The 7,500-nt window shown below is 51.5% G+C and overlaps 1 non-coding gene across 1 annotated transcript in view; it reads right to left on the reverse strand.

Moving 5' to 3' along the window:
* Positions 1-1,718, reverse strand: part of LOC124575340 — a 1,910-nt gene extending 192 nt beyond the window's left edge. Inside the window, exon 1 of the ribosomal RNA XR_006972430.1 lies at positions 1-1,718. This exon is cut by the window's left edge and continues 192 nt beyond it. This is a non-coding gene — a ribosomal RNA (small subunit ribosomal RNA).
* Positions 1,719-7,500: the final 5,782 nt, after the last annotated feature.

Genomic DNA, 7,500 nt, shown 5'->3' on the forward strand with positions numbered 1-7,500 from the left:
TCAACGCGAGCTTATGACTCGCGCTTACTGGGAATTCCTCGTTCATGGGGAACAATTGCAAGCCCCAATCCCTAGCACGAAGGAGGTTCAGCGGGTTACCCCGACCTTTCGGCCTAGGAAGACACGCTGATTCCTTCAGTGTAGCGCGCGTGCGGCCCAGAACATCTAAGGGCATCACAGACCTGTTATTGCTCAATCTCGTGCGGCTAGAAGCCGCCTGTCCCTCTAAGAAGAAAAGTAATCGCTGACAGCACGAAGGATGTCACGCGACTAGTTAGCAGGCTAGAGTCTCGTTCGTTATCGGAATTAACCAGACAAATCGCTCCACCAACTAAGAACGGCCATGCACCACCACCCACCGAATCAAGAAAGAGCTATCAATCTGTCAATCCTTCCGGTGTCCGGGCCTGGTGAGGTTTCCCGTGTTGAGTCAAATTAAGCCGCAGGCTCCACTCCTGGTGGTGCCCCTCCGTCAATTCCTTTAAGTTTCAGCTTTGCAACCATACTTCCCCCGGAACCCAAAAGCTTTGGTTTCCCGGAGGCTGCCCGCCGAGTCATCGGAGGAACTGCGGCGGATCGCTGGCTGGCATCGTTTATGGTTAGAACTAGGGCGGTATCTGATCGCCTTCGAACCTCTAACTTTCGTTCTTGATTAATGAAAACATACTTGGCAAATGCTTTCGCTTCTGTTCGTCTTGCGACGATCCAAGAATTTCACCTCTAACGTCGCAATACGAATGCCCCCGCCTGTCCCTATTAATCATTACCTCGGGTTCCGAAAACCAACAAAATAGAACCGAGGTCCTATTCCATTATTCCATGCACACAGTATTCAGGCGGGCTTGCCTGCTTTAAGCACTCTAATTTGTTCAAAGTAAACGTGCCGGCCCACCGAGACACTCACTCAAGAGCACCCTGGTAGGATTGCAACGGGGTCCGCCTCGGGACGCACGAGCACGCACGAGGCGCGTCGCACGCCTTCAGCTCGCCCCACCGGCAGGACGTCCCACGATACATGCCAGTTAAACACCGACGGGCGGTGAACCAACAGCGTGGGACACAAATCCAACTACGAGCTTTTTAACCGCAACAACTTTAATATACGCTATTGGAGCTGGAATTACCGCGGCTGCTGGCACCAGACTTGCCCTCCAATAGATACTCGTTAAAGGATTTAAAGTGTACTCATTCCGATTACGGGGCCTCGGATGAGTCCCGTATCGTTATTTTTCGTCACTACCTCCCCGTGCCGGGAGTGGGTAATTTGCGCGCCTGCTGCCTTCCTTGGATGTGGTAGCCGTTTCTCAGGCTCCCTCTCCGGAATCGAACCCTGATTCCCCGTTACCCGTTACAACCATGGTAGGCGCAGAACCTACCATCGACAGTTGATAAGGCAGACATTTGAAAGATGCGTCGCCGGTACGAGGACCGTGCGATCAGCCCAAAGTTATTCAGAGTCACCAAGGCAAACGGACCGGACGAGCCGACCGATTGGTTTTGATCTAATAAAAGCGTCCCTTCCATCTCTGGTCGGGACTCTGTTTGCATGTATTAGCTCTAGAATTACCACAGTTATCCAAGTAACGTGGGTACGATCTAAGGAACCATAACTGATTTAATGAGCCATTCGCGGTTTCACCTTAATGCGGCTTGTACTGAGACATTCATGGCTTAATCTTTGAGACAAGCATATGACTACTGGCAGGATCAACCAGGGAGCTGCGTCAACTAGAGCTGAGCAGCCGGCCGCCCGGGAGTGTGTCCCGGGGGCCCGCGCGAACACGCAAGCGTCCGCTCAATTATTCTGCAAACAGGAGGAGGCTGAGCTCCCCTGCACGATACACCTCGAAACCCTCTCAGGTCCCGGCGGCGCGCAGCGCCGTCCTAAGTACTTGGTCGGGTTCGAGAGAGGCGCAATCGCCCGGAGTTTGGCGAGTAGACGCTTTAGGTGCGACCACCCGTGCTCCCAACTGAGCTTGCCGCTGCCGACAGAGGCCCGGGAGCGTGCTGTCGTGGCATTGCCGGCGGGAGACAACACGCGCCACCTACGGTGGCCGGCAGCTCCAACGCCAGCGCCACAGAAGGACAAAAGCCCCACTTGGGTGCCGAAGCGAACTCTCCCAGCACAGCGCACGCGCCAACACGTCCGCACAGCTGCGATACAAACCACCTGCGAGAACCGCAGAGGCGACCGAGCAGCAGACGGCGTCGCGGCGCCGAGCGCCGGGCGGCGGCGCATCCTCAGCGCACACAGTCCTCAATCGGACCAGCACACTGCAGATGTCCACCGCGCTTCGCACCGGGCCCGCGAGGACCTACTTTGGCCGCACGGCGCCGCGTGCAGGGTGCGCCGGCGCGCAGCTGCGCCGCCTGCCGCCTCCGTCGGCCGGCGCGCCTGCCACTGGCCGCCCCCACCAGCCGGCTGTAGCGCGTGCGCCCACGCACCGCGCGGCCAGCACGCCGGGAGGCCCCCCCTCACCGGCCGGGGACGGTCCCACCCAGCCACCGCCGCGTATCGCTTCACACCCACATGCCATTCACGTTCGTGGGCATGGTGGGTATCGCTGAAACAACCGGTTGGTAGCTCAACCGATCGTCGCCATCACTGATTCACCTCTAGCGAGAACAACCGCACCACAACGGTTTACCAGTTGTTCATTTGCGTAACGTCACCAGCAAACGTAGACGTCCATCGCCATTTGCAAATTCAACGATTGTTGCATGCCTGTGTCAGGTGTCACGACACACTATGTCTGCCCACATACACGCAACAACATGTGCACGCTTCGCGAACACGTGGAAGGTGGCCCCCGTACGTATGCGATGTCCATTGCGCGAACGACTGTCAACCGGCCTCTGTCGCATGTCGCAGATGTGGAACGCAGTGCACCATGCTGTCACGGTGTGTGAGAAGAGACGACTACGTCTGACAACACGCGCCACTACATCAACAGACGGCTCATGCTGATCGCCATCCAGGGCATACCACACTGCAATCCGGCTCTTATAGGGAGACGACACATAGCTGAGTGCACAACAGTTGGACCGCATGGTTCGCCGTTGTTGGCGCAGTCGTTGTACGGTCACATGTACCACGATGTATCATTCAGTACATGAGGACCAATGTGCAGTACAGTGTGTGATTTGGACGTACAACATCAGCGGACAGTTGACACAGGCCGTACCACAGCGTAGGCTAAGTGCTTCGCCATGCGAATGCCAATGAACAACTGCGAAGGGCATTGAGCATGTACGTCCTGCTGCCATCCACATTACAGTGTATCGCTGCAAGGTGTTTAACATGAAGCGATACACTGGGGACCAGGCAGTGCGAGTAGCAAACTATATTGCGGGGGTTGCAGTTAGGCAACACTACACTAATTTAACGCGTCGTATGACAATTACAGAGCGGGTTAAGGCCCAACGTGTGTTGGGTTAAGGCCCAACGTGTGTTGGGTTAAGGCCCAACGTGTGTTGGGTTAAGGCCCAACGTGTGTTGGGTTAAGGCCCAACGTGTGTTGGGTTAAGGCCCAACGTGTGTTGGGTTAAGGTTCAACGTGTGTTGGGTTAAGGCCCAACGTGTGTTGGGTTAAGGCCCAACGTGTGTTGGGTTAAGGCCCAACGTGTGTTGGGTTAAGGCCCAACGTGGGTTGGGTTAAGGCGCAACGTGGGTTGGGTTAAGGCCCAACGTGGGTTGCGTTAAGGCGCAACGTGGGTTGGGTTAAGGCGCAACGTGGGTTGGGTTAAGGCGCAACGTGGGTTAGGTTAAGGCGCAACGTGGGTTAGGTTAAGGCGCAACGTAGGTTAGGTTAAGGCGCAATATAGGTTAGGTTAAGGCGCAATATAGGTTAGGTTAAGGCGCAATATAGGTTAGGTTAAGGCGCAATATAGGTTAGGTTAAGGCGCAATATAGGTTAGGTTAAGGCGCAATATAGGTTAGGTTAAGGCGCAACGTAGGTTAGGTTAAGGCGCAACGTAGGTTAGGTTAAGGCGCAACATGGGTTAGGTTAAGGCGCAACATGGGTTAGGTTAAGGCGCAATATAGGTTAGGTTAAGGCACAATATGGGTTAGGTTAAGGCACAATATGGGTTAGGTTAAGGCACAATATGGGTTAGGTTAAGGCACAATATGGGTTAGGTTAAGGCACAATATGGGTTAGGTTAAGGCACAATATGGGTTAGGTTAAGGCACAATATGGGTTAGGTTAAGGCACAATATGGGTTAGGTTAAGGCACAATATGGGTTAGGTTAAGGCACAATATGGGTTAGGTTAAGGCACAATATGGGTTAGGTTAAGGCACAATATGGGTTAGGTTAAGGCACAATATGGGTTAGGTTAAGGCACAATATGGGTTAGGTTAAGGCACAATATGGGTTAGGTTAAGGCACAATATGGGTTAGGTTAAGGCACAATATGGGTTAGGTTAAGGCACAATATGGGTTAGGTTAAGGCACAATATGGGTTAGGTTAAGGCACAATATGGGTTAGGTTAAGGCACAATATGGGTTAGGTTAAGGCACAATATGGGTTAGGTTAAGGCACAATATGGGTTAGGTTAAGGCACAATATGGGTTAGGTTAAGGCACAATATGGGTTAGGTTAAGGCACAATATGGGTTAGGTTAAGGCACAATATGGGTTAGGTTAAGGCACAATATGGGTTAGGTTAAGGCACAATATGGGTTAGGTTAAGGCACAATATGGGTTAGGTTAAGGCACAATGTGGGTTAGGTTAAGGCACAATATGGGTTAGGTTAAGGCACAATGTGGGTTAGGTTAAGGCACAACGTGGGTTAGGTTAAGGCACAACGTGGGTTAGGTTAAGGCACAACGTGGGTTAGGTTAAGGCACAACGTGGGTTAGGTTAAGGCACAACGTGGGTTAGGTTAAGGCACAACGTGGGTTAGGTTAAGGCACAACGTGGGTTAGGTTAAGGCACAACGTGGGTTAGGTTAAGGCACAACGTGGGTTAGGTTAAGGCACAATACGGGTTAGGTTAAGGCACAATACGGGTTAGGTTAAGGCACAATACGGGTTAGGTTAAGGCACAATACGGGTTAGGTTAAGGCACAATACGGGTTAGGTTAAGGCACAATACGGGTTAGGTTAAGGCACAATACGGGTTAGGTTAAGGCACAATACGGGTTAGGTTAAGGCACAATACGGGTTAGGTTAAGGCACAATACGGGTTAGGTTAAGGCACAATACGGGTTAGGTTAAGGCACAATACGGGTTAGGTTAAGGCACAATACGGGTTAGGTTAAGGCACAATACGGGTTAGGTTAAGGTACAATACGGGTTAGGTTAAGGCACAATACGGGTTAGGTTAAGGCACAATACGGGTTAGGTTAAGGCACAATATGGGTTAGGTTAAGGCACAATATGGGTTAGGTTAAGGCACAATATGGGTTAGGTTAAGGCACAATATGGGTTAGGTTAAGGCACAATATGGGTTAGGTTAAGGCACAATATGGGTTAGGTTAAGGCACAATATGGGTTAGGTTAAGGCACAATATGGGTTAGGTTAAGGCACAATATGGGTTAGGTTAAGGCACAATATGGGTTAGGTTAAGGCACAATATGGGTTAGGTTAAGGCACAATATGGGTTAGGTTAAGGCACAATATGGGTTAGGTTAAGGCACAATATGGGTTAGGTTAAGGCACAACGTGGGTTAGGTTAAGGCACAACGTGGGTTAGGTTAAGGCACAACGTGGGTTAGGTTAAGGCACAACGTGGGTTAGGTTAAGGCACAACGTGGGTTAGGTTAAGGCACAACGTGGGTTAGGTTAAGGCACAACGTGGGTTAGGTTAAGGCACAACGTGGGTTAGGTTAAGGCACAATACGGGTTAGGTTAAGGCACAATACGGGTTAGGTTAAGGCACAATACGGGTTAGGTTAAGGCACAATACGGGTTAGGTTAAGGCACAATACGGGTTAGGTTAAGGCACAATACGGGTTAGGTTAAGGCACAATACGGGTTAGGTTAAGGCACAATACGGGTTAGGTTAAGGCACAATACGGGTTAGGTTAAGGCACAATACGGGTTAGGTTAAGGCACAACGTGGGTTAGGTTAAGGCACAACGTGGGTTAGGTTAAGGCACAACGTGGGTTAGGTTAAGGCACAACGTGGGTTAGGTTAAGGCACAACGTGGGTTAGGTTAAGGCACAACGTGGGTTAGGTTAAGGCACAACGTGGGTTAGGTTAAGGCACAATACGGGTTAGGTTAAGGCACAATACGGGTTAGGTTAAGGCACAATACGGGTTAGGTTAAGGCACAATACGGGTTAGGTTAAGGCACAATACGGGTTAGGTTAAGGCACAATACGGGTTAGGTTAAGGCACAATACGGGTTAGGTTAAGGCACAATACGGGTTAGGTTAAGGTACACATTGTTGTAAGGAAAGGTGTTTTGTGGGGGGGGGGGGGGCCGGTTTGTTGATTGTGATTATCGTAAGTAAATGACTGCGGCATCATCTGATTTGCCACGTCAGGGTGCACCTTTGGCTCATAACAGGCGGCGCTCTGATTCCATGCTTGTGGCAGACCTGTGTCTTTCATTCCTGCCATTGTTTGTGTGCTGTGACAGGAGGCAGTATTGTGATGTTGGGTGTACCCCTGTGTAGGACATGTGTGGGTGTTGGTGGCTTAGCTGAGCAATGGTGGTTGTCGGAAGGGTGGGATATTCTGTTTTGTGAGTGGACCTCCCGGTCTGGTTATGATAGTGTGGATAGTCTAATGTGGCGGAGAGGATGCACTGGGTGTTGTTCCATGCTGGTGCTTACATATTGTCTCTGTGCCTGTTACAGGCAGAGAGTAGTGCGTGATAAGAGTGTCTGGCTGACGTGTGGTTGTGATTGTGAGCAGAGTCTTTCAGCATGTATACGGACAGTTGTATACATTATCTGTATTTTGATGGCTCTATCTATTACTAATCAGCGCCGTGTATACGTTTCATCCGGTTCCAGTCGAAACTGTTGTATCTCTGTACATTAGTGACACGGCGAGGCCGCCATGTAGTTACTCGTCTCGGCAGCTTCCACCGGTGTATGGCAAATGATTATAAGGAATCAGTCTAGTCGTCAATACCGATAGTGTGACGTCACATGTCTGGGGTGGGGGACGCTGCGCCCTTCCGGTGGGTCATGGCCTAGAAAGACTCTTCCCACGCAGGGGGGCTTGGACTGTCATTGACTCTTCCGAGTAATATACTTGCCGTACGTTTTTGCGACTGCGAGTGCAACGCTCACCGGTACCGACATGGATGGAGCGCCTCCTAGCTGACCGCTGAGCATCTGCATTCGTACAGAGAGCAACGCGATCGCGTCTGTAGCTCGTAAGTGGTACAGCTCGCAGCTCATGTATAGGGACAGCGGGAATGTCGCATATTGGACATAACTCTTCATGAAACGCACGTTATAGGGGTGGATTGCACATTGCGCGTGCGAGCAAAGTCCGCCGTTCATCCGCTGGAGTTGCGGGTTGGGCGGTTGGGGT

The sequence above is a fragment of the Schistocerca americana genome, unplaced genomic scaffold (assembly GCF_021461395.2).
Source record: "Schistocerca americana isolate TAMUIC-IGC-003095 unplaced genomic scaffold, iqSchAmer2.1 HiC_scaffold_236, whole genome shotgun sequence".
Taxonomy (NCBI): domain Eukaryota; kingdom Metazoa; phylum Arthropoda; class Insecta; order Orthoptera; family Acrididae; genus Schistocerca; species Schistocerca americana.